Raw genomic sequence first — 23,152 nt, 5'->3', positions numbered from 1 at the left:
CTAGCTCAGTCAGTAGAGCATGAAACTCTTAATCTAAGGGTCATGGGTTTGAGCCCCACGTTGGGCGCTTAGTCATTTGACAGAGTATGTTTTCATGCAGTGTCACCAGTTTACCCTGAATCAAAATGCGTTTATTTGAAAAACAGAAATTGTTGCCATAGATTGGGGGAAGTTTTAAGCTCAGACAACACTAAGAAAAAACTCAAATAAAGTCCCAAATGCTTATGCCAGCACCTGCAATTCTTCTCACAAAAGAACTAGTAGAAAGATTACACATGAATAGACAGATGTTGCCTGTAGAATCAATGCCTAACATGGGACTTGAACCCATGACCCTGAGATTAAAAGTCTCATGCTCTACCGGCTGAGCTAGTCAGGCTACAAAATGATTACAGACAGAAACAGAGTAAAATAGTCAGATATATAGATATATAGATAGATGATAGATAGATAGATAGATAGATAGATAGATAGATAGATAGATAGATAGATAGATAGATAGATAGATAGATAGATGATAGATTCTTTCATTCATTCATTCATTGGTTGAAGACACTGTAAAAAAGTTTGTCACATAAGCGCACAAATCTTCAAATGAGTGGCACAGTAGTTATTTTTATGTTTTTTTATGTTAGATAACAACATTGTTAACAGAAAAGCACTTTTCTAAAACAATTAGAAAAAGACCAACATATGTCTTTCTGCAGATCTGCACACCAAAGATACACCCACCCATCTTTGAATAAATTGCTCCTGATAGCGTCCAGAGATCTTTATTCTTGAGATAAAATTAATCATAAACCTTTGTTACTAGTTAATGAATGTGTCAAGAGTGGGATTTGAACCCACGCCTCCTACTGGAGACCAGAATCCCCATATTGGAATGGAAGCAATGCTTGAGTCTGGCGCCTTTGACCGCTCGGCCATCTTGACTGAAGATTGGAGTGGTATAATAAAGTTGCAGAGGTTGAATTGTGACCTACCCTCTGAAGTTGTCCTTTGCTATTTCATTGACCTTGTAGAACCACTTATCCCAAGTAAGACTGCTGGCTGTGATAATGAATACAATCGATAAGTTGTAAGTTTGGTCAAATGTCTGAAATGAAGTTGCCCGATCAAAAGCAATTGTTTTCATTCAAGTTCAACCCATTCCCAAAACACTTTGGATCTTTAGAAGATTGGTGTTCAACTTCATAAGCTCTTTTATTGTTACTGAGTTACAGTAATTTATTGTATCTGAAGGACCAGGGCAACAAACCCTGTATGGCAAAACAGTGTCACCTCACGTTGTCAAACTTGTCAAGATTGACAAATGCCCTACTAGCTCAGTCGGTAGAGCATGAGACTCTTAATCGTGGGTTCGAGCCCCACGTTGGGCGCTTAGTCCTTTGACAGAGTATGTTTTCATGCAGTGTCACCAGTTTACCCTGAATCAAAATGCGTTTGCTTGAAAATCAGAAATTGTTGCCATAGATTGGGGGAAGTTTTAAGCTCAGACAACACTAAGAAAAACTCAAATAAAGTCCCAAATTCTTATGCAAGCACGTGCAATTCTTCTCACAAAAGAACTAGTAGAAAGATTACACATGAATAGACAGATGTTGCCTTTAGAATCTATGCCTAACATGGGACTTGAACCCATGACCCTGAGATTAAAAGTCTCATGCTCTACCGGCTGAACTAGTCAGGCTACAAAATGATTTCAGACAGAAACAGAGTAAAATAGTCAGATAGATAGATAGATAGATAGATAGATAGATAGATAGATAGATAGATAGATAGATAGATAGATTCTTTCTTTCATTCATTCATTGGCTGATGACACTGTAAAAAAGTTTGTCACATAAGCGCACAAATCTTCAAATGAGTGGCACAGTAGTTATTTTTAAGTTTTTTTTATGTTAGATAACAACATTGTTAACAGAAAAGCACTTTTCTAAAACAATTAGAAAAAGACCAACATATGTCTTTCTGCAGATCTGCACACCAAAGATACACCCACCCATCTTTGAATAAATTGCTCCTGATAGCGTCCAGAGATCTTTATTCTTGAGATAAAATTAATCATAAACCTTTGTTACTAGTTAATGAATGTGTCAAGAGTGGGATTTGAACCCACGCCTCCTACTGGAGACCAGAATCCCCATATTGGAATGGAAGCAATGCTTGAGTCTGGCGCCTTTGACCGCTCGGCCATCTTGACTGAAGATTGGAGTGGTATAATAAAGTTGCAGAGGTTGAATTGTGACCTACCCTCTGAAGTTGTCCTTTGCTATTTCATTGACCTTGTAGAACCACTTATCCCAAGTAAGACTGCTGGCTTTGATAATGAATACAATCGATAAGTTGTAAGTTTGGTCAAATGTCTGAAATGAAGTTGCCCAATCAAAAGCAATTGTTTTCATTCAAGTTCTACCCATTCCCAAAACACTTTGGATCTTTAGAAGATTGGTGTTCAACTTCATAAGCTCTTTTATTGTTACTGAGTTACAGTAATTTGTTGTATCTGAAGGACCAGGGCAAAAAACCCTGTATGGCAAAACAGTGTCACCTCACGTTGTCAAACTTGTCAAGATTGTCAAATGCCCGACTAGCTCAGTCGGTAGAGCATGAGACTCTTAATCTCATGGTCGTGGGTTCGAGCCCCACGTTGGGCGCTTAGGCCTTTGACAGAGTATGTTTTCATGCAGTGTCACCAGTTTACCCTGAATCAAAATGCGTTTGCTTGAAAATCAGAAATTATTGCCATAGATTGGGGGAAGTTTTAAGCTCAGACAACACTAAGAAAAACTCAAATAAAGTCCCAAATTCTTATGCAAGCACCTGCAATTCTTCTCACAAAAGAACTAGTAGAAAGATTACACATGAATAGACAGATGTTGCCTGTAGAATCAATGCCTAACATGGGACTTGAACCCATGACCCTGAGATTAAAAGTCTCATGCTCTACCGGCTGAGCTAGTCAGGCTACAAAATGATTTCAGACAGAAACAGAGTAAAATAGTCAGATAGATAGATAGATAGATAGATAGATAGATAGATAGATAGATAGATAGATAGATAGATAGATAGATAGATAGATTCTTTCTTTCATTCATTCAATGGCTGATGACACTGTAAAAAAGTTTGTCACATAAGCGCACAAATCTTCAAATGAGTGGCACAGTAGTTATTTTTAAGTTTTTTTATTTTAGATAACAACATTGTTAACAGAAAAGCACTTTTCTAAAAAATTTAGAAAAAGACCAACATATGTCTTTCTGCAGATCTGTACACCAAAGATACACCCACCCATCTTTGAATAAATTGCTCTTGATAGCGTCCAGAGATCTTTATTCTTGAGATAAAATTAATCATAAACCATTGTTTCTAGTTAATGAATGTGTCAAGAGTGGGATTTGAACCCACATCTCCTACTGGAGACGAGAATCCCCATATTGGAATGGAAGCAATGCTTGAGTCTGGCGCCTTTGACCGCTCGGCCATCTTGACTGAAGATTGGAGTGGTATAATAAAGTTGCAGAGGTTGAATTGTGACCTACCCTCTGAAGTTGTCCTTTGCTATTTCATTGACCTTGTAGAACCACTTATCCCAAGTAAGACTGCTGGCTGTGATAATGAATACAATCGATAAGTTGTAAGTTTGGTCAAATGTCTGAAATGAAGTTGCCCAATCAAAAGCAATTGTTTTCATTCAAGTTCTACCCATTCCCAAAACACTTTGGATCTTTAGAAGATTGGTGTTCAACTTCATAAGCTCTTTTATTGTTACTGAGTTACAGTAATTTGTTGTATCTGAAGGACCAGGGCAACAAACCCTGTATGGCAAAACAGTGTCACCTCACGTTGTCAAACTTGTCAAGATTGTCAAATGCCCGACTAGCTCAGTCGGTAGAGCATGAGACTCTTAATCTCAGGGTCGTGGGTTCGAGCCCCACGTTGGGCGCTTAGTCCTTTGACAGAGTATGTTTTCATGCAGTGTCACCAGTTTACTCTGAATCAAAATGCGTTTGCTTGAAAATCAGAAATTGTTGCCATAGATTGGGGGAAGTTTTAAGCTCAGACAACACTAAGAAAAACTCAAATAAAGTCCCAAATTCTTATGCAAGCACCTGCAATTCTTCTCACAAAAGAACTAGTAGAAAGATTACACATGAATAGACAGATGTTGCCTTTAGAATCTATGCCAATCATGGGACTTGAACCCATGACCCTGAGATTAAAAGTCTCATGCTCTACCGGCTGAGCTAGTCAGGCTACAAAATGATTTCAGACAGAAACAGAGTAAAATAGTCAGATAGATAGATAGATAGATAGATAGATAGATAGATAGATAGATAGATAGATAGATAGATAGATAGATAGATAGATAGATGATAGATAGATAGATAGATAGATAGATAGATAGATAGATAGATAGATAGATAGATATATGATAGATAGATAGATAGATAGATTCTTTCTTTCATTCATTCATTGGCTGATGACACTGTAAAAAATTTTGTCACATAAGCGCACAAATCTTCAAATGAGTGGCACAGTAGTTATTTTTAAGTTTTTTTATTTTAGATAACAACATTGTTAACAGAAAAGCACTTTTCTAAAACAATTAGAAAAAGACCAACATATGTCTTTCTGCAGATCTGCACACCAAAGATACACCCACCCATCTTTGAATAAATTGCTCTTGATAGCGTCCAGAGATCTTTATTCTTGAGATAAAATTAATCATAAACCATTGTTTCTAGTTAATGAATGTGTCAAGAGTGGGATTTGAACCCACATCTCCTACTGGAGACCAGAATCCCCATATTGGAATGGAAGCAATGCTTGAGTCTGGCGCCTTTGACCGCTCGGCCATCTTGACTGAAGATTGGTGTGGTATAATACAGTTGCAGAGGTTGAATTGTGACCTACCCTCTGAAGTTGTCCTTTGCTATTTCATTGACCTTGTAGAACCACTTATCCCAAGTAAGACTGCTGGCTGTGATAATGAATACAATCGATAAGTTGTAAGTTTGGTCAAATGTCTGAAATGAAGTTGCCCAATCAAAAGCAATTGTTTTTATTCAAGTTCTACCCATTCCCAAAACACTTTGGATCTTTAGAAGATTGGTGTTCAACTTCAAAAGCTCTTTTATTGTTACTGAGTTACAGTAATTTGTTGTATCTGAAGGACCAGGGCAACAAACCCTGTATGGCAAAACAGTGTCACCTCACGTTGTCAAACTTGTCAAGATTGTCAAATTTCTGACTAGCTCAGTCAGTAGAGCATGAAACTCTTAATCTAAGGGTCATGGGTTTGAGCCCCACGTTGGGCGCTTAGTCATTTGACAGAGTATGTTTTCATGCAGTGTCACCAGTTTACCCTGAATCAAAATGCGTTTATTTGAAAAACAGAAATTGTTGCCATAGATTGGGGGAAGTTTTAAGCTCAGACAACACTAAGAAAAAACTCAAATAAAGTCCCAAATTCTTATGCCAGCACCTGCAATTCTTCTCACAAAAGAACTAGTAGAAAGATTACACATGAATAGACAGATGTTGCCTGTAGAATCAATGCCTATCATGGGACTTGAACCCATGACCCTGAGATTAAAAGTCTCATGCTCTACCGGCTGAGCTAGTCAGGCTACAAAATGATTACAGACAGAAACAGAGTAAAATAGTCAGATATATAGATATATAGATAGATGATAGATAGATAGATAGATAGATAGATAGATAGATAGATAGATAGATAGATAGATAGATAGATAGATAGATAGATAGATAGATAGATAGATAGATAGATAGATAGATAGATAGATAGATAGATAGATGATAGATTCTTTCATTCATTCATTCATTGGTTGATGACACTGTAAAAAAGTTTGTCACATAAGCGCACAAATCTTCAAATGAGTGGCACAGTAGTTATTTTTAAGTTTTTTTATGTTAGATAACAACATTGTTAACAGAAAAGCACTTTTCTAAAACAATTAGAAAAAGACCAACATATGTCTTTCTGCAGATCTGCACACCAAAGATACACCCACCCATCTTTGAATAAATTGCTCCTGATAGCGTCCAGAGATCTTTATTCTTGAGATAAAATTAATCATAAACCTTTGTTACTGGTTAATGAATGTGTCAAGAGTGGGATTTGAACCCACGCCTCCTACTGGAGACCAGAATCCCCATATTGGAATGGAAGCAATGCTTGAGTCTGGCGCCTTTGACCGCTCGGCCATCTTGACTGAATATTGGAGTGGTATAATAAAGTTGCAGAGGTTGAATTGTGACCTACCCTCTGAAGTTGTCCTTTGCTATTTCATTGACCTTGTAGAACCACTTATCCCAAGTAAGACTGCTGGCTGTGATAATGAATACAATCGATAAGTTGTAAGTTTGGTCAAATGTCTGAAATGAAGTTGCCCGATCAAAAGCAATTGTTTTCATTCAAGTTCAACCCATTCCCAAAACACTTTGGATCTTTAGAAGATTGGTGTTCAACTTCATAAGCTCTTTTATTGTTACTGAGTTACAGTAATTTATTGTATCTGAAGGACCAGGGCAACAAACCCTGTATGGCAAAACAGTGTCACCTCACGTTGTCAAACTTGTCAAGATTGTCAAATGCCTGACTAGCTCAGTCAGTAGAGCATGAAACTCTTAATCTAAGGGTCATGGGTTTGAGCCCCACGTTGGGCGCTTAGTCATTTGACAGAGTATGTTTTCATGCAGTGTCACCAGTTTACCCTGAATCAAAATGCGTTTATTTGAAAAACAGAAATTGTTGCCATAGATTGGGGGAAGTTTTAAGCTCAGACAACACTAAGAAAAAACTCAAATAAAGTCCCAAATTCTTATGCCAGCACCTGCAATTCTTCTCACAAAAGAACTAGTAGAAAGATTACACATGAATAGACAGATGTTGCCTGTAGAATCAATGCCTATCATGGGACTTGAACCCATGACCCTGAGATTAAAAGTCTCATGCTCTACCGGCTGAGCTAGTCAGGCTACAAAATGATTACAGACAGAAACAGAGTAAAATAGTCAGATATATAGATATATAGATAGATGATAGATAGATAGATAGATAGATAGATAGATAGATAGATAGATAGATAGATAGATAGATAGGTAGATAGATAGATAGATAGATAGATAGATAGATAGATAGATTCTTTCATTCATTCATTCATTGGTTGATGACACTGTAAAAAAGTTTGTCACATAAGCGCACAAATCTTCAAATGAGTGGCACAGTAGTTATTTTTAAGTTTTTTTATGTTAGATAACAACATTGTTAACAGAAAAGCACTTTTCTAAAACAATTAGAAAAAGACCAACATATGTCTTTCTGCAGATCTGCACACCAAAGATACACCCACCCATCTTTGAATAAATTGCTCCTGATAGCGTCCAGAGATCTTTATTCTTGAGATAAAATTAATCATAAACCTTTGTTACGAGTTAATGAATGTGTCAAGAGTGGGATTTGAACCCACGCCTCCTACTGGAGACCAGAATCCCCATATTGGAATGGAAGCAATGCTTGAGTCTGGCGCCTTTGACCGCTCGGCCATCTTGACTGAATATTGGAGTGGTATAATAAAGTTGCAGAGGTTGAATTGTGACCTACCCTCTGAAGTTGTCCTTTGCTATTTCATTGACCTTGTAGAACCACTTATCCCAAGTAAGACTGCTGGCTGTGATAATGAATACAATCGATAAGTTGTAAGTTTGGTCAAATGTCTGAAATGAAGTTGCCCGATCAAAAGCAATTGTTTTCATTCAAGTTCAACCCATTCCCAAAACACTTTGGATCTTTAGAAGATTGGTGTTCAACTTCATAAGCTCTTTTATTGTTACTGAGTTACAGTAATTTATTGTATCTGAAGGACCAGGGCAACAAACCCTGTATGGCAAAACAGTGTCACCTCACGTTGTCAAACTTGTCAAGTTTGTCAAATGCCCTACTAGATCAGTCGGTAGAGCATGAGACTCTTAATCTAAGGGTCGTGGGTTCGAGCCCCACGTTGGCCGCTTAGTCCTTTGACAGAGTATGTTTTCATGCAGTGTCACCAGTTTACCCTGAATCAAAATGCGTTTGCTTGAAAATCAGAAATTGTTGCCATAGATTGGGGGAAGTTTTAAGCTCAGACAACACTAAGAAAAACTCAAATAAAGTCCCAAATTCTTATGCAAGCACGTGCAATTCTTCTCACAAAAGAACTAGTAGAAAGATTACACATGAATAGACAGATGTTGCCTTTAGAATCTATGCCTAACATGGGACTTGAACCCATGACCCTGAGATTAAAAGTCTCATGCTCTACCGGCTGAGCTAGTCAGGCTACAAAATGATTTCAGACAGAAACAGAGTAAAATAGTCAGATAGATAGATAGATAGATAGATAGATAGATAGATAGATAGATAGATAGATAGATAGATAGATAGATAGATAGATAGATAGATTCTTTCTTTCATTCATTCAATGGCTGATGACACTGTAAAAAAGTTTGTCACATAAGCGCACAAATCTTCAAATGAGTGGCACAGTAGTTATTTTTAAGTTTTTTTTATTTTAGATAACAACATTGTTAACAGAAAAGCACTTTTCTAAAAAATTTAGAAAAAGACCAACATATGTCTTTCTGCAGATCTGTACACCAAAGATACACCCACCCATCTTTGAATAAATTGCTCTTGATAGCGTCCAGAGATCTTTATTCTTGAGATAAAATTAATCATAAACCATTGTTTCTAGTTAATGAATGTGTCAAGAGTGGGATTTGAACCCACATCTCCTACTGGAGACGAGAATCCCCATATTGGAATGGAAGCAATGCTTGAGTCTGGCGCCTTTGACCGCTCGGCCATCTTGACTGAAGATTGGAGTGGTATAATAAAGTTGCAGAGGTTGAATTGTGACCTACCCTCTGAAGTTGTCCTTTGCTATTTCATTGACCTTGTAGAACCACTTATCCCAAGTAAGACTGCTGGCTGTGATAATGAATACAATCGATAAGTTGTAAGTTTGGTCAAATGTCTGAAATGAAGTTGCCCAATCAAAAGCAATTGTTTTCATTCAAGTTCTACCCATTCCCTAAACACTTTGGATCTTTAGAAGATTGGTGTTCAACTTCATAAGCTCTTTTATTGTTACTGAGTTACAGTAATTTGTTGTATCTGAAGGACCAGGGCAACAAACCCTGTATGGCAAAACAGTGTCACCTCACGTTGTCAAACTTGTCAAGATTGTCAAATGCCTGACTAGCTCAGTCGGTAGAGCATGAGACTCTTAATCTCAGGGTCGTGGGTTCGAGCCCCACGTTGGGCGCTTAGTCCTTTGACAGAGTATGTTTTCATGCAGTGTCACCAGTTTACCCTGAATCAAAATGCGTTTGCTTGAAAATCAGAAATTGTTGCCATAGATTGGGGGAAGTTTTAAGCTCAGACAACACTAAGAAAAACTCAAATAAAGTCCCAAATTCTTATGCAAGCACCTGCAATTCTTCTCACAAAAGAACTAGTAGAAAGATTACACATGAATAGACAGATGTTGCCTTTAGAATCTATGCCTAACATGGGACTTGAACCCATGACCCTGAGATTAAAAGTCTCATGCTCTACCGGCTGAGCTAGTCAGGCTACAAAATGATTTCAGACAGAAACAGAGTAAAATAGTCAGATAGATAGATAGATAGATAGATAGATAGATAGATAGATAGATAGATAGATAGATAGATTCTTTCTTTCATTCATTCATTGGCTGATGACACTGTAAAAAAGTTTGTCACATAAGCGCACAAATCTTCAAATGAGTGGCACAGTAGTTATTTTTAAGTTTTTTTATGTTAGATAACAACATTGTTAACAGAAAAGCACTTTTCTAAAACAATTAGAAAAAGACCAACATATGTCTTTCTGCAGATCTGCACACCAAAGATACACCCACCCATCTTTGAATAAATTGCTCCTGATAGCGTCCAGAGATCTTTATTCTTGAGATAAAATTAATCATAAACCTTTGTTACTACTTAATGAATGTGTCAAGAGTGGGATTTGAACCCACGCCTCCTACTGGAGACCAGAATCCCCATATTGGAATGGAAGCAATGCTTGAGTCTGGCGCCTTTGACCGCTCGGCCATCTTGACTGAAGGTTGGAGTGGTATAATAAAGTTGCAGAGGTTGAATTGTGACCTACCCTCTGAAGTTGTCCTTTGCTATTTCATTGACCTTGTAGAACCACTTATCCCAAGTAAGACTGCTGGCTGTGATAATGAATACAATCGATAAGTTGTAAGTTTGGTCAAATGTCTGAAATGAAGTTGCCCAATCAAAAGCAATTGTTTTCATTCAAGTTCTACCCATTCCCAAAACACTTTGGATCTTTAGAAGATTGGTGTTCAACTTCATAAGCTCTTTTATTGTTACTGAGTTACAGTAATTTGTTGTATCTGAAGGACCAGGGCAACAAACCCTGTATGGCAAAACAGTGTCACCTTACGTTGTCAAACTTGTCAAGATTGTCAAATGCCCGACTAGCTCAGTCGGTAGAGCATGAGACTCTTAATCTCAGGGTCGTGGGTTCGAGCCCCACGTTGGGCGCTTAGGCCTTTGACAGAGTATGTTTTCATGCAGTGTCACCAGTTTACCCTGAATCAAAATGCATTTGCTTGAAAATCAGAAATTGTTGCCATAGATTGGGGGAAGTTTTAAGCTCAGACAACACTAAGAAAAACTCAAATAAAGTCCCAAATTCTTATGCAAGCACCTGCAATTCTTCTCACAAAAGAACTAGTAGAAAGATTACACATGAATAGACAGATGTTGCCTTTAGAATCTATGCCTAACATGGGACTTGAACCCATGACCCTGAGATTAAACGTCTCATGCTCTACCGGCTGAGCTAGTCAGGCTACAAAATGATTTCAGACAGAAACAGAGTAAAATAGTCAGATAGATAGATAGATAGATAGATAGATAGATAGATAGATAGATAGATAGATAGATAGATAGATAGATAGATAGATAGATAGATAGATAGATAGATAGATAGATAGATAGATAGATAGATAGATAGATAGATAGATAGATTCTTTCTTTCATTCATTCATTGGCTGATGACACTGTAAAAAAGTTTGTCACATAAGCGCACAAATCTTCAAATGAGTGGCACAGTAGTTATTTTTAAGTTTTTTTATTTTAGATAACAACATTGTTAACAGAAAAGCACTTTTCTAAAAAATTTAGAAAAAGACCAACATATGTCTTTCTGCAGATCTGTACACCAAAGATACACCCACCCATCTTTGAATAAATTGCTCTTGATAGCGTCCAGAGATCTTTATTCTTGAGATAAAATTAATCATAAACCATTGTTTCTAGTTAATGAATGTGTCAAGAGTGGGATTTGAACCCACATCTCCTACTGGAGACCAGAATCCCCATATTGGAATGGAAGCAATGCTTGAGTCTGGCGCCTTTGACCGCTCGGCCATCTTGACTGAAGATTGGAGTGGTATAATAAAGTTGCAGAGGTTGAATTGTGACCTACCCTCTGAAGTTGTCCTTTGCTATTTCATTGACCTTGTAGAACCACTTATCCCAAGTAAGACTGCTGGCTGTGATAATGAATACAATCGATAAGTTGTAAGTTTGGTCAAATGTCTGAAATGAAGTTGCCCAATCAAAAGCAATTGTTTTCATTCAAGTTCTACCCATTCCCAAAACACTTTGGATCTTTAGAAGATTGGTGTTCAACTTCATAAGCTCTTTTATTGTTACTGAGTTACAGTAATTTGTTGTTTCTGAAGGACCAGGGCAACAAACCCTGTATGGCAAAACAGTGTCACCTCACGTTGTCAAACTTGTCAAGATTGTCAAATGCCCGACTAGCTCAGTCGGTAGAGCATGAGACTCTTAATCTCAGGGTCGTGGGTTCGAGCCCCACGTTGGGCGCTTAGGCCTTTGACAGAGTATGTTTTCATGCAGTGTCGCCAGTTTACCCTGAATCAAAATGCGTTTGCTTGAAAATCAGAAATTGTTGCCATAGATTGGGGGAAGTTTTAAGCTCAGACAACACTAAGAAAAACTCAAATAAAGTCCCAAATTCTTATGCAAGCACCTGCAATTATTCTCACAAAAGAACTAGTAGAAAGATTACACATGAATAGACAGATGTTGCCTGTAGAATCTATGCCTAACATGGTACTTGAACCCATGACCCTGAGATTAAAAGTCTCATGCTCTACCGGCTGAGCTAGTCAGGCTACAAAATGATTTCAGACAGAAACAGAGTAAAATAGTCAGATAGATAGATAGATAGATAGATAGATAGATAGATAGATAGATAGATAGATAGATAGATAGATGATAGATAGATAGATTCTTTCTTTCATTCATTCATTGGCTGATGACACTGTAAAAAAGTTTGTCACATAAGCGCACAAATCTTCAAATGAGTGGCACAGTAGTTATTTTTAAGTTTTTTTATTTTAGATAACAACATTGTTAACAGAAAAGCACTTTTCTAAAAAATTTAGAAAAAGACCAACATATGTCTTTCTGCAGATCTGTACACCAAAGATACACCCACCAATCTTTGAATAAATTGCTCTTGATAGCGTCCAGAGATCTTTATTCTTGAGATAAAATTAATCATAAACCATTGTTTCTAGTTAATGAATGTGTCAAGAGTGGGATTTGAACCCACATCTCCTACTGGAGACCAGAATCCCCATATTGGAATGGAAGCAATGATTGAGTCTGACGCCTTTGACCACTCGGCCATCTTGACTGAAGATTGGAGTGGTATAATAAAGTTGCAGAGGTTGAATTGTGACCTACCCTCTGAAGTTGTCCTTTGCTATTTCATTGACCTTGTAGAACCACTTATCCTAAGTAAGACTGCTGGCTGTGATAATGAATACAATCGATAAGTTGTAAGTTTGGTCAAATGTCTGAAATGAAGTTGCCCAATCAAAAGCAATTGTTTTCATTCAAGTTCTACCCATTCCCAAAACACTTTGGATCTTTAGAAGATTGGTGTTCAACTTCATAAGCTCTTATTGTTACTGAGTTACAGTAATTTGTTGTATCTGAAGGACCAGGGCAACAAACCCTGTATGGCAAAACAGTGTCACCTCACGTTGTCAAACTTGTCAAGATTGTCAAATGCCCGACTAGCTCAGTCGGTAGAGCATGAGACTCTTAATCTCAGGGTCGTGGGTTCGAGCCCCACGATGGGCGCTTAGGCCTTTGACAGAGTATGTTTTCATGCAGTGTCACCAGTTTACCCTGAATCAAAATGCGTTTGCTTGAAAATCAGAAATTGTTGCCATAGATGGGGGAAGTTTTAAGCTCAGACAACACTAAGAAAAACTCAAATAAAGTCCCAAATTCTTATGCAAGCACCTGCAATTCTTCTCACAAAAGAACTAGTAGAAAGATTACACATGAGTAGACAGATGTTGCCTTTAGAATCTATGCCTAACATGAGACTTGAACCCATGACCCTGAGATTAAAAGTCTCATGCTCTACCGGCTGAGCTAGTCAGGCTACAAAATGATTTCAGACAGAAACAGAGTAAAATAGTCAGATAGATAGATAGATAGATAGATAGATAGATAGATAGATAGATAGATAGATAGATAGATTCTTTCTTTCATTCATTCATTGGCCGATGACACTGTAAAAAAGTTTGTCACATAAGCGCACAAATCTTCAAATGAGTGGCACAGTAGTTATTTTTAAGTTTTTTTTATGTTAGATAACAACATTGTTAACAGAAAAGCACTTTTCTAAAACAATTAGAAAAAGACCAACATATGTCTTTCTGCAGATCTGCACACCAAAGATACACCCACCCATCTTTGAATAAATTGCTCCTGATAGCGTCCAGAGATCTTTATTCTTGAGATAAAATTAATCATAAACCTTTGATACTAGTTAATGAATGTGTCAAGAGTGGGATTTGAACCCACGCCTCCTACTGGAGACCAGAATCCCCATATTGGAATGGAAGCAATGCTTGAGTCTGGCGCCTTTGACCGCTCGGCCATCTTGACTGAAGATTGGAGTGGTATAATAAAGTTGCAGAGGTTGAATTGTGACCTACCCTCTGAAGTTGTCCTTTGCTATTTCATTGACCTTGTAGAACCACTTATCCCAAGTAAGACTGCTGGCTGTGATAATGAATACAATCGATAAGTTGTAAGTTTGGTCAAATGTCTGAAATGAAGTTGCCCAATCAAAAGCAATTGTTTTCATTCAAGTTCTACCCATTCCCAAAACACTTTGGATCTTTAGAAGATTGGTGTTCAACTTCATAAGCTCTTTTATTGTTACTGAGTTACAGTAATTTGTTGTATCTGAAGGACCAGGGCAACAAACCCTGTATGGCAAAACAGTGTCACCTCACGTTGTCAAACTTGTCAAGATTGTCAAATGCCCGATTAGCTCAGTCGGTAGAGCATTAGACTCTTAATCTCAGGGTCGTGGGTTCGAGCTTCATCTTGGGCGCTTAGGCCTTTGACAGAGTATGTTTTCATGCAGTGTCACCAGTTTACCCTGAATCAAAATGCGTTTGCTTGAAAATCAGAAATTGTTGCCATAGATTGGGGGAAGTTTTAAGCTCAGACAACACTAAGAAAAACTCAAATAAAGTCCCAAATTCTTATGCAAGCACCTGCAATTATTCTCACAAAAGAACTAGTAGAAAGATTACACATGAATAGACAGATGTTGCCTGTAGAATCTATGCCTAACATGGTACTTGAACCCATGACCCTGAGATTAAAAGTCTCATGCTCTACCGGCTGAGCTAGTCAGGCTACAAAATGATTTCAGACAGAAACAGAGTAAAATAGTCAGATAGATAGATAGATAGATAGATAGATAGATAGATAGATAGATAGATAGATAGATAGATAGATAGATAGATTCTTTCTTTCATTCATTCATTGGCTGATGACACTGTAAAAAAGTTTGTCACATAAGCGCACAAATCTTCAAATGAGTGGCACAGTAGTTATTTTTAAGTTTTTTTATTTTAGATAACAACATTGTTAACAGAAAAGCACTTTTCTAAAAAATTTAGAAAAAGACCAACATATGTCTTTCTGCAGATCTGTACACCAAAGATACACCCACCAATCTTTGAATAAATTGCTCTTGATAGCGTCCAGAGATCTTTATTCTTGAGATAAAATTAATCATAAACCATTGTTTCTAGTTAATGAATGTGTCAAGAGTGGGATTTGAACCCACATCTCCTACTGGAGACCAGAATCCCCATATTGGAATGGAAGCAATGCTTGAGTCTGACGCCTTTGACCGCTCGGCCATCTTGACTGAAGATTGGAGTGGTATAATAAAGTTGCAGAGGTTGAATTGTGACCTACCCTCTGAAGTTGTCCTTTGCTATTTCATTGACCTTGTAGAACCACTTATCCTAAGTAAGACTGCTGGCTGTGATAATGAATACAATCGATAAGTTGTAAGTTTGGTCAAATGTCTGAAATGAAGTTGCCCAATCAAAAGCAATTGTTTTCATTCAAGTTCTACCCATTCCCAAAACACTTTGGATCTTTAGAAGATTGGTGTTCAACTTCATAAGCTCTTATTGTTACTGAGTTACAGTAATTTGTTGTATCTGAAGGACCAGGGCAACAAACCCTGTATGGCAAAACAGTGTCACCTCACGTTGTCAAACTTGTCAAGATTGTCAAATGCCCGACTAGCTCAGTCGGTAGAGCATGAGACTCTTAATCTCAGGGTCGTGGGTTCGAGCCCCACGATGGGCGCTTAGGCCTTTGACAGAGTATGTTTTCATGCAGTGTCACCAGTTTACCCTGAATCAAAATGCGTTTGCTTGAAAATCAGAAATTGTTGCCATAGATGGGGGAAGTTTTAAGCTCAGACAACACTAAGAAAAACTCAAATAAAGTCCCAAATTCTTATGCAAGCACCTGCAATTCTTCTCACAAAAGAACTAGTAGAAAGATTACACATGAGTAGACAGATGTTGCCTTTAGAATCTATGCCTAACATGAGACTTGAACCCATGACCCTGAGATTAAAAGTCTCATGCTCTACCGGCTGAGCTAGTCAGGCTACAAAATGATTTCAGACAGAAACAGAGTAAAATAGTCAGATAGATAGATAGATAGATAGATAGATAGATAGATAGATAGATAGATAGATAGATAGATAGATAGATAGATTCTTTCTTTCATTCATTCATTGGCCGATGACACTGTAAAAAAGTTTGTCACATAAGCGCACAAATCTTCAAATGAGTGGCACAGTAGTTATTTTTAAGTTTTTTTTATGTTAGATAACAACATTGTTAACAGAAAAGCACTTTTCTAAAACAATTAGAAAAAGACCAACATATGTCTTTCTGCAGATCTGCACACCAAAGATACACCCACCCATCTTTGAATAAATTGCTCCTGATAGCGTCCAGAGATCTTTATTCTTGAGATAAAATTAATCATAAACCTTTGATACTAGTTAATGAATGTGTCAAGAGTGGGATTTGAACCCACGCCTCCTACTGGAGACCAGAATCCCCATATTGGAATGGAAGCAATGCTTGAGTCTGGCGCCTTTGACCGCTCGGCCATCTTGACTGAAGATTGGAGTGGTATAATAAAGTTGCAGAGGTTGAATTGTGACCTACCCTCTGAAGTTGTCCTTTGCTATTTCATTGACCTTGTAGAACCACTTATCCCAAGTAAGACTGCTGGCTGTGATAATGAATACAATCGATAAGTTGTAAGTTTGGTCAAATGTCTGAAATGAAGTTGCCCAATCAAAAGCAATTGTTTTCATTCAAGTTCTACCCATTCCCAAAACACTTTGGATCTTTAGAAGATTGGTGTTCAACTTCATAAGCTCTTTTATTGTTACTGAGTTACAGTAATTTGTTGTATCTGAAGGACCAGGGCAACAAACCCTGTATGGCAAAACAGTGTCACCTCACGTTGTCAAACTTGTCAAGATTGTCAAATGCCCGATTAGCTCAGTCGGTAGAGCATTAGACTCTTAATCTCAGGGTCGTGGGTTCGAGCTTCATCTTGGGCGCTTAGGCCTTTGAAAGAGTATGTTTTCATGCAGTGTCACCAGTTTACCCTGAATCAAAATGCGTTTGCTTGAAAATCAGAAATTGTTGCCATAGATTGGGGGAAGTTTTAAGCTCAGACAACACTAAGAAAAACTCAAATAAAGTCCCAAATTCTTATGCAAGCACGTGCAATTCTTCTCACAAAAGAACTAGTAGAAAGATTACACATGAATAGACAGATGTTGCCTTTAGAATCTATGCCTAACATGGGACTTGAACCCATGACCCTGAGATTAAAAGTCTCATGCTCTACCGGCTGAGCTAGTCAGGCTACAAAATGATTTCAGACAGAAACAGAGTAAAATAGTCAGATAGATAGATAGATAGATAGATAGATAGATAGATAGATAGATAGATAGATAGATAGATTCTTTCTTTCATTCATTCATTGGCTGATGACACTGTAAAAAAGTTTGTCACATAAGCGCACAAATCTTCAAATGAGTGGCACAGTAGTTATTTTTAAGTTTTTTTATTTTAGATAACAACATTGTTAACAGAAAAGCACTTTTCTAAAAAATTTAGAAAAAGACCAACATATGTCTTTCTGCAGATCTGTACACCAAAGATACACCCACCAATCTTTGAATAAATTGCTCTTGATAGCGTCCAGAGATCTTTATTCTTGAGATAAAATTAATCATAAACCATTGTTTCTAGTTAATGAATGTGTCAAGAGTGGGATTTGAACCCACATCTCCTACTGGAGACCAGAATCCCCATATTGGAATGGAAGCAATGATTGAGTCTGACGCCTTTGACCGCTCGGCCATCTTGACTGAAGATTGGAGTGGTATAATAAAGTTGCAGAGGTTGAATTGTGACCTACCCTCTGAAGTTGTCCTTTGCTATTTCATTGACCTTGTAGAACCACTTATCCTAAGTAAGACTGCTGGCTGTGATAATGAATACAATCGATAAGTTGTAAGTTTGGTCAAATGTCTGAAATGAAGTTGCCCAATCAAAAGCAATTGTTTTCATTCAAGTTCTACCCATTCCCAAAACACTTTGGATCTTTAGAAGATTGGTGTTCAACTTCATAAGCTCTTATTGTTACTGAGTTACAGTAATTTGTTGTATCTGAAGGACCAGGGCAACAAACCCTGTATGGCAAAACAGTGTCACCTCACGTTGTCAAACTTGTCAAGATTGTCAAATGCCCGACTAGCTCAGTCGGTAGAGCATGAGACTCTTAATCTCAGGGTCGTGGGTTCGAGCCCCACGATGGGTGCTTAGGCCTTTGACAGAGTATGTTTTCATGCAGTGTCACCAGTTTACCCTGAATCAAAATGCGTTTGCTTGAAAATCAGAAATTGTTGCCATAGATGGGGGAAGTTTTAAGCTCAGACAACACTAAGAAAAACTCAAATAAAGTCCCAAATTCTTATGCAAGCACCTGCAATTCTTCTCACAAAAGAACTAGTAGAAAGATTACACATGAGTAGACAGATGTTGCCTTTAGAATCTATGCCTAACATGAGACTTGAACCCATGACCCTGAGATTAAAAGACTCATGCTCTACCGGCTGAGCTAGTCAGGCTACAAAATGATTTCAGACAGAAACAGAGTAAAATAGTCAGATAGATAGATAGATAGATAGATAGATAGATAGATAGATAGATAGATAGATAGATAGATAGATAGATTCTTTCTTTCATTCATTCATTGGCCGATGACACTGTAAAAAAGTTTGTCACATAAGCGCACAAATCTTCAAATGAGTGGCACAGTAGTTATTTTTAAGTTTTTTTTATGTTAGATAACAACATTGTTAACAGAAAAGCACTTTTCTAAAACAATTAGAAAAAGACCAACATATGTCTTTCTGCAGATCTGCACACCAAAGATACACCCACCCATCTTTGAATAAATTGCTCCTGATAGCGTCCAGAGATCTTTATTCTTGAGATAAAATTAATCATAAACCTTTGATACTAGTTAATGAATGTGTCAAGAGTGGGATTTGAACCCACGCCTCCTACTGGAGACCAGAATCCCCATATTGGAATGGAAGCAATGCTTGAGTCTGGCGCCTTTGACCGCTCGGCCATCTTGACTGAAGATTGGAGTGGTATAATAAAGTTGCAGAGGTTGAATTGTGACCTACCCTCTGAAGTTGTCCTTTGCTATTTCATTGACCTTGTAGAACCACTTATCCCAAGTAAGACTGCTGGCTGTGATAATGAATACAATCGATAAGTTGTAAGTTTGGTCAAATGTCTGAAATGAAGTTGCCCAATCAAAAGCAATTGTTTTCATTCAAGTTCTACCCATTCCCAAAACACTTTGGATCTTTAGAAGATTGGTGTTCAACTTCATAAGCTCTTTTATTGTTACTGAGTTACAGTAATTTGTTGTATCTGAAGGACCAGGGCAACAAACCCTGTATGGCAAAACAGTGTCACCTCACGTTGTCAAACTTGTCAAGATTGTCAAATGCCCGATTAGCTCAGTCGGTAGAGCATTAGACTCTTAATCTCAGGGTCGTGGGTTCGAGCTTCATCTTGGGCGCTTAGGCCTTTGACAGAGTATGTTTTCATGCAGTGTCACCAGTTTACCCTGAATCAAAATGCGTTTGCTTGAAAATCAGAAATTGTTGCCATAGATTGGGGGAAGTTTTAAGCTCAGACAACACTAAGAAAAACTCAAATAAAGTCCCAAATTCTTATGCAAGCACCTGCAATTATTCTCACAAAAGAACTAGTAGAAAGATTACACATGAATAGACAGATGTTGCCTGTAGAATCTATGCCTAACATGGTACTTGAACCCATGACCCTGAGATTAAAAGTCTCATGCTCTACCGGCTGAGCTAGTCAGGCTACAAAATGATTTCAGACAGAAACAGAGTAAAATAGTCAGATAGATAGATAGATAGATAGATAGATAGATAGATAGATAGATAGATAGATAGATAGATAGATAGATAGATAGATAGATAGATAGATTCTTTCTTTCATTCATTCATTGGCTGATGACACTGTAAAAAAGTTTGTCACATAAGCGCACAAATCTTCAAATGAGTGGCACAGTAGTTATTTTTAAGTTTTTTTATTTTAGATAACAACATTGTTAACAGAAAAGCACTTTTCTAAAAAATTTAGAAAAAGACCAACATATGTCTTTCTGCAGATCTGTACACCAAAGATACACCCACCAATCTTTGAATAAATTGCTCTTGATAGCGTCCAGAGATCTTTATTCTTGAGATAAAATTAATCATAAACCATTGTTTCTAGTTAATGAATGTGTCAAGAGTGGGATTTGAACCCACATCTCCTACTGGAGACCAGAATCCCCATATTGGAATGGAAGCAATGCTTGAGTCTGACGCCTTTGACCGCTCGGCCATCTTGACTGAAGATTGGAGTGGTATAATAAAGTTGCAGAGGTTGAATTGTGACCTACCCTCTGAAGTTGTCCTTTGCTATTTCATTGACCTTGTAGAACCACTTATCCTAAGTAAGACTGCTGGCTGTGATAATGAATACAATCGATAAGTTGTAAGTTTGGTCAAATGTCTGAAATGAAGTTGCCCAATCAAAAGCAATTGTTTTCATTCAAGTTCTACCCATTCCCAAAACACTTTGGATCTTTAGAAGATTGGTGTTCAACTTCATAAGCTCTTATTGTTACTGAGTTACAGTAATTTGTTGTATCTGAAGGACCAGGGCAACAAACCCTGTATGGCAAAACAGTGTCACCTCACGTTGTCAAACTTGTCAAGATTGTCAAATGCCCGACTAGCTCAGTCGGTAGAGCATGAGACTCTTAATCTCAGGGTCGTGGGTTCGAGCCCCACGATGGGCGCTTAGGCCTTTGACAGAGTATGTTTTCATGCAGTGTCACCAGTTTACCCTGAATCAAAATGCGTTTGCTTGAAAATCAGAAATTGTTGCCATAGATGGGGGAAGTTTTAAGCTCAGACAACACTAAGAAAAACTCAAATAAAGTCCCAAATTCTTATGCAAGCACCTGCAATTCTTCTCACAAAAGAACTAGTAGAAAGATTACACATGAGTAGACAGATGTTGCCTTTAGAATCTATGCCTAACATGAGACTTGAACCCATGACCCTGAGATTAAAAGTCTCATGCTCTACCGGCTGAGCTAGTCAGGCTACAAAATGATTTCAGACAGAAACAGAGTAAAATAGTCAGATAGATAGATAGATAGATAGATAGATAGATAGATAGATAGATAGATAGATAGATAGATAGATAGATAGATAGATAGATAGATAGATTCTTTCTTTCATTCATTCATTGGCCGATGACACTGTAAAAAAGTTTGTCACATAAGCGCACAAATCTTCAAATGAGTGGCACAGTAGTTATTTTTAAGTTTTTTTTATGTTAGATAACAACATTGTTAACAGAAAAGCACTTTTCTAAAACAATTAGAAAAAGACCAACATATGTCTTTCTGCAGATCTGCACACCAAAGATACACCCACCCATCTTTGAATAAATTGCTCCTGATAGCGTCCAGAGATCTTTATTCTTGAGATAAAATTAATCATAAACCTTTGATACTAGTTAATGAATGTGTCAAGAGTGGGATTTGAACCCACGCCTCCTACTGGAGACCAGAATCCCCATATTGGAATGGAAGCAATGCTTGAGTCTGGCGCCTTTGACCGCTCGGCCATCTTGACTGAAGATTGGAGTGGTATAATAAAGTTGCAGAGGTTGAATTGTGACCTACCCTCTGAAGTTGTCCTTTGCTATTTCATTGACCTTGTAGAACCACTTATCCCAAGTAAGACTGCTGGCTGTGATAATGAATACAATCGATAAGTTGTAAGTTTGGTCAAATGTCTGAAATGAAGTTGCCCAATCAAAAGCAATTGTTTTCATTCAAGTTCTACCCATTCCCAAAACACTTTGGATCTTTAGAAGATTGGTGTTCAACTTCATAAGCTCTTTTATTGTTACTGAGTTACAGTAATTTGTTGTATCTGAAGGACCAGGGCAACAAACCCTGTATGGCAAAACAGTGTCACCTCACGTTGTCAAACTTGTCAAGATTGTCAAATGCCCGATTAGCTCAGTCGGTAGAGCATTAGACTCTTAATCTCAGGGTCGTGGGTTCGAGCTTCATCTTGGGCGCTTAGGCCTTTGACAGAGTATGTTTTCATGCAGTGTCACCAGTTTACCCTGAATCAAAATGCGTTTGCTTGAAAATCAGAAATTGTTGCCATAGATTGGGGGAAGTTTTAAGCTCAGACAACACTAAGAAAAACTCAAATAAAGTCCCAAATTCTTATGCAAGCACGTGCAATTCTTCTCACAAAAGAACTAGTAGAAAGATTACACATGAATAGACAGATGTTGCCTTTAGAATCTATGCCTAACATGGGACTTGAACCCATGACCCTGAGATTAAAAGTCTCATGCTCTACCGGCTGAGCTAGTCAGGCTACAAAATGATTTCAGACAGAAACAGAGTAAAATAGTCAGATAGATAGATAGATAGATAGATAGATAGATAGATAGATAGATAGATAGATAGATAGATAGATAGATAGATAGATAGATAGATAGATAGATAGATAGATAGATAGATAGATAGATAGATAGATAGATAGATAGATAGATTCTTTCTTTCATTCATTCATTGGCTGATGACACTGTAAAAAAGTTTGTCACATAAGCGCACAAATCTTCAAATGAGTGGCACAGTAGTTATTTTTAAGTTTTTTTAATTTTAGATAACAACATTGTTAACAGAAAAGCACTTTTCTAAAAAATTTAGAAAAAGACCAACATATGTCTTTCTGCAGATCTGTACACCAAAGATACACCCACCCATCTTTGAATAAATTGCTCTTGATAGCGTCCAGAGATCTTTATTCTTGAGATAAAATTAATCATAAACCATTGTTTCTAGTTAATGAATGTGTCAAGAGTGGGATTTGAACCCACATCTCCTACTGGAGAACAGAATCCCCATATTGGAATGGAACCAATGCTTGAGTCTGGCGCCTTTGACCGCTCGGCCATCTTGACTGAATATTGGT

The 23,152-nt window shown here is 37.6% G+C and overlaps 28 non-coding genes across 28 annotated transcripts; 8 read left to right on the top strand and 20 right to left on the bottom strand.

Moving 5' to 3' along the window:
* Nucleotides 1-306: 306 nt before the first annotated feature.
* trnak-uuu (transfer RNA lysine (anticodon UUU)) lies at nt 307-379 on the bottom strand. The gene has a single exon. It is a non-coding gene; the product is annotated as a tRNA-Lys (tRNA).
* A 445-nt stretch (nt 380-824) lies between these two features.
* trnal-caa (transfer RNA leucine (anticodon CAA)) lies at nt 825-933 on the bottom strand. The gene is made up of 2 exons: nt 896-933; nt 825-870 (listed from the first exon to the last, which is right to left on the bottom strand). It is a non-coding gene; the product is annotated as a tRNA-Leu (tRNA).
* A 684-nt stretch (nt 934-1,617) lies between these two features.
* trnak-uuu (transfer RNA lysine (anticodon UUU)) lies at nt 1,618-1,690 on the bottom strand. Its single transcript has one exon. It is a non-coding gene; the product is annotated as a tRNA-Lys (tRNA).
* Nucleotides 1,691-2,094: 404 nt separating this feature from the next.
* trnal-caa (transfer RNA leucine (anticodon CAA)) lies at nt 2,095-2,203 on the bottom strand. Its single transcript has 2 exons — nt 2,166-2,203; nt 2,095-2,140 (listed from the first exon to the last, which is right to left on the bottom strand). It is a non-coding gene; the product is annotated as a tRNA-Leu (tRNA).
* A 381-nt stretch (nt 2,204-2,584) lies between these two features.
* Nucleotides 2,585-2,657, top strand: trnak-cuu (transfer RNA lysine (anticodon CUU)). Its single transcript has one exon. It is a non-coding gene; the product is annotated as a tRNA-Lys (tRNA).
* A 238-nt stretch (nt 2,658-2,895) lies between these two features.
* On the bottom strand, nt 2,896-2,968 carry trnak-uuu (transfer RNA lysine (anticodon UUU)). The gene has a single exon. It is a non-coding gene; the product is annotated as a tRNA-Lys (tRNA).
* A 905-nt stretch (nt 2,969-3,873) lies between these two features.
* trnak-cuu (transfer RNA lysine (anticodon CUU)) lies at nt 3,874-3,946 on the top strand. Its single transcript has one exon. It is a non-coding gene; the product is annotated as a tRNA-Lys (tRNA).
* An 812-nt stretch (nt 3,947-4,758) lies between these two features.
* trnal-caa (transfer RNA leucine (anticodon CAA)) lies at nt 4,759-4,867 on the bottom strand. The gene is made up of 2 exons: nt 4,830-4,867; nt 4,759-4,804 (listed from the first exon to the last, which is right to left on the bottom strand). It is a non-coding gene; the product is annotated as a tRNA-Leu (tRNA).
* A 1,263-nt stretch (nt 4,868-6,130) lies between these two features.
* On the bottom strand, nt 6,131-6,239 carry trnal-caa (transfer RNA leucine (anticodon CAA)). The gene is made up of 2 exons: nt 6,202-6,239; nt 6,131-6,176 (listed from the first exon to the last, which is right to left on the bottom strand). It is a non-coding gene; the product is annotated as a tRNA-Leu (tRNA).
* Nucleotides 6,240-7,471: 1,232 nt separating this feature from the next.
* Nucleotides 7,472-7,580, bottom strand: trnal-caa (transfer RNA leucine (anticodon CAA)). Its single transcript has 2 exons — nt 7,543-7,580; nt 7,472-7,517 (listed from the first exon to the last, which is right to left on the bottom strand). It is a non-coding gene; the product is annotated as a tRNA-Leu (tRNA).
* Nucleotides 7,581-8,272: 692 nt separating this feature from the next.
* trnak-uuu (transfer RNA lysine (anticodon UUU)) lies at nt 8,273-8,345 on the bottom strand. Its single transcript has one exon. It is a non-coding gene; the product is annotated as a tRNA-Lys (tRNA).
* Nucleotides 8,346-9,259: 914 nt separating this feature from the next.
* Nucleotides 9,260-9,332, top strand: trnak-cuu (transfer RNA lysine (anticodon CUU)). Its single transcript has one exon. It is a non-coding gene; the product is annotated as a tRNA-Lys (tRNA).
* A 238-nt stretch (nt 9,333-9,570) lies between these two features.
* Nucleotides 9,571-9,643, bottom strand: trnak-uuu (transfer RNA lysine (anticodon UUU)). The gene has a single exon. It is a non-coding gene; the product is annotated as a tRNA-Lys (tRNA).
* A 399-nt stretch (nt 9,644-10,042) lies between these two features.
* On the bottom strand, nt 10,043-10,151 carry trnal-caa (transfer RNA leucine (anticodon CAA)). The gene is made up of 2 exons: nt 10,114-10,151; nt 10,043-10,088 (listed from the first exon to the last, which is right to left on the bottom strand). It is a non-coding gene; the product is annotated as a tRNA-Leu (tRNA).
* A 381-nt stretch (nt 10,152-10,532) lies between these two features.
* Nucleotides 10,533-10,605, top strand: trnak-cuu (transfer RNA lysine (anticodon CUU)). The gene has a single exon. It is a non-coding gene; the product is annotated as a tRNA-Lys (tRNA).
* Nucleotides 10,606-11,395: 790 nt separating this feature from the next.
* On the bottom strand, nt 11,396-11,504 carry trnal-caa (transfer RNA leucine (anticodon CAA)). The gene is made up of 2 exons: nt 11,467-11,504; nt 11,396-11,441 (listed from the first exon to the last, which is right to left on the bottom strand). It is a non-coding gene; the product is annotated as a tRNA-Leu (tRNA).
* A 381-nt stretch (nt 11,505-11,885) lies between these two features.
* On the top strand, nt 11,886-11,958 carry trnak-cuu (transfer RNA lysine (anticodon CUU)). Its single transcript has one exon. It is a non-coding gene; the product is annotated as a tRNA-Lys (tRNA).
* A 1,217-nt stretch (nt 11,959-13,175) lies between these two features.
* Nucleotides 13,176-13,248, top strand: trnak-cuu (transfer RNA lysine (anticodon CUU)). Its single transcript has one exon. It is a non-coding gene; the product is annotated as a tRNA-Lys (tRNA).
* A 710-nt stretch (nt 13,249-13,958) lies between these two features.
* Nucleotides 13,959-14,067, bottom strand: trnal-caa (transfer RNA leucine (anticodon CAA)). The gene is made up of 2 exons: nt 14,030-14,067; nt 13,959-14,004 (listed from the first exon to the last, which is right to left on the bottom strand). It is a non-coding gene; the product is annotated as a tRNA-Leu (tRNA).
* Nucleotides 14,068-15,243: 1,176 nt separating this feature from the next.
* Nucleotides 15,244-15,352, bottom strand: trnal-caa (transfer RNA leucine (anticodon CAA)). The gene is made up of 2 exons: nt 15,315-15,352; nt 15,244-15,289 (listed from the first exon to the last, which is right to left on the bottom strand). It is a non-coding gene; the product is annotated as a tRNA-Leu (tRNA).
* Nucleotides 15,353-15,731: 379 nt separating this feature from the next.
* On the top strand, nt 15,732-15,804 carry trnak-cuu (transfer RNA lysine (anticodon CUU)). The gene has a single exon. It is a non-coding gene; the product is annotated as a tRNA-Lys (tRNA).
* Nucleotides 15,805-16,526: 722 nt separating this feature from the next.
* Nucleotides 16,527-16,635, bottom strand: trnal-caa (transfer RNA leucine (anticodon CAA)). The gene is made up of 2 exons: nt 16,598-16,635; nt 16,527-16,572 (listed from the first exon to the last, which is right to left on the bottom strand). It is a non-coding gene; the product is annotated as a tRNA-Leu (tRNA).
* A 692-nt stretch (nt 16,636-17,327) lies between these two features.
* On the bottom strand, nt 17,328-17,400 carry trnak-uuu (transfer RNA lysine (anticodon UUU)). Its single transcript has one exon. It is a non-coding gene; the product is annotated as a tRNA-Lys (tRNA).
* Nucleotides 17,401-19,078: 1,678 nt separating this feature from the next.
* On the bottom strand, nt 19,079-19,187 carry trnal-caa (transfer RNA leucine (anticodon CAA)). The gene is made up of 2 exons: nt 19,150-19,187; nt 19,079-19,124 (listed from the first exon to the last, which is right to left on the bottom strand). It is a non-coding gene; the product is annotated as a tRNA-Leu (tRNA).
* A 1,192-nt stretch (nt 19,188-20,379) lies between these two features.
* On the bottom strand, nt 20,380-20,488 carry trnal-caa (transfer RNA leucine (anticodon CAA)). Its single transcript has 2 exons — nt 20,451-20,488; nt 20,380-20,425 (listed from the first exon to the last, which is right to left on the bottom strand). It is a non-coding gene; the product is annotated as a tRNA-Leu (tRNA).
* A 379-nt stretch (nt 20,489-20,867) lies between these two features.
* Nucleotides 20,868-20,940, top strand: trnak-cuu (transfer RNA lysine (anticodon CUU)). Its single transcript has one exon. It is a non-coding gene; the product is annotated as a tRNA-Lys (tRNA).
* Nucleotides 20,941-21,678: 738 nt separating this feature from the next.
* trnal-caa (transfer RNA leucine (anticodon CAA)) lies at nt 21,679-21,787 on the bottom strand. Its single transcript has 2 exons — nt 21,750-21,787; nt 21,679-21,724 (listed from the first exon to the last, which is right to left on the bottom strand). It is a non-coding gene; the product is annotated as a tRNA-Leu (tRNA).
* Nucleotides 21,788-22,479: 692 nt separating this feature from the next.
* On the bottom strand, nt 22,480-22,552 carry trnak-uuu (transfer RNA lysine (anticodon UUU)). Its single transcript has one exon. It is a non-coding gene; the product is annotated as a tRNA-Lys (tRNA).
* Nucleotides 22,553-23,152: the final 600 nt, after the last annotated feature.

Source organism: Nothobranchius furzeri, chromosome 7 (genome assembly GCF_043380555.1).
Source record: "Nothobranchius furzeri strain GRZ-AD chromosome 7, NfurGRZ-RIMD1, whole genome shotgun sequence".
Classification (NCBI taxonomy): Eukaryota; Metazoa; Chordata; class Actinopteri; order Cyprinodontiformes; family Nothobranchiidae; genus Nothobranchius; species Nothobranchius furzeri.
Note: the sequence above shows the minus strand (reverse complement) of the source record. Positions and strands in the feature narration are given on the sequence as shown.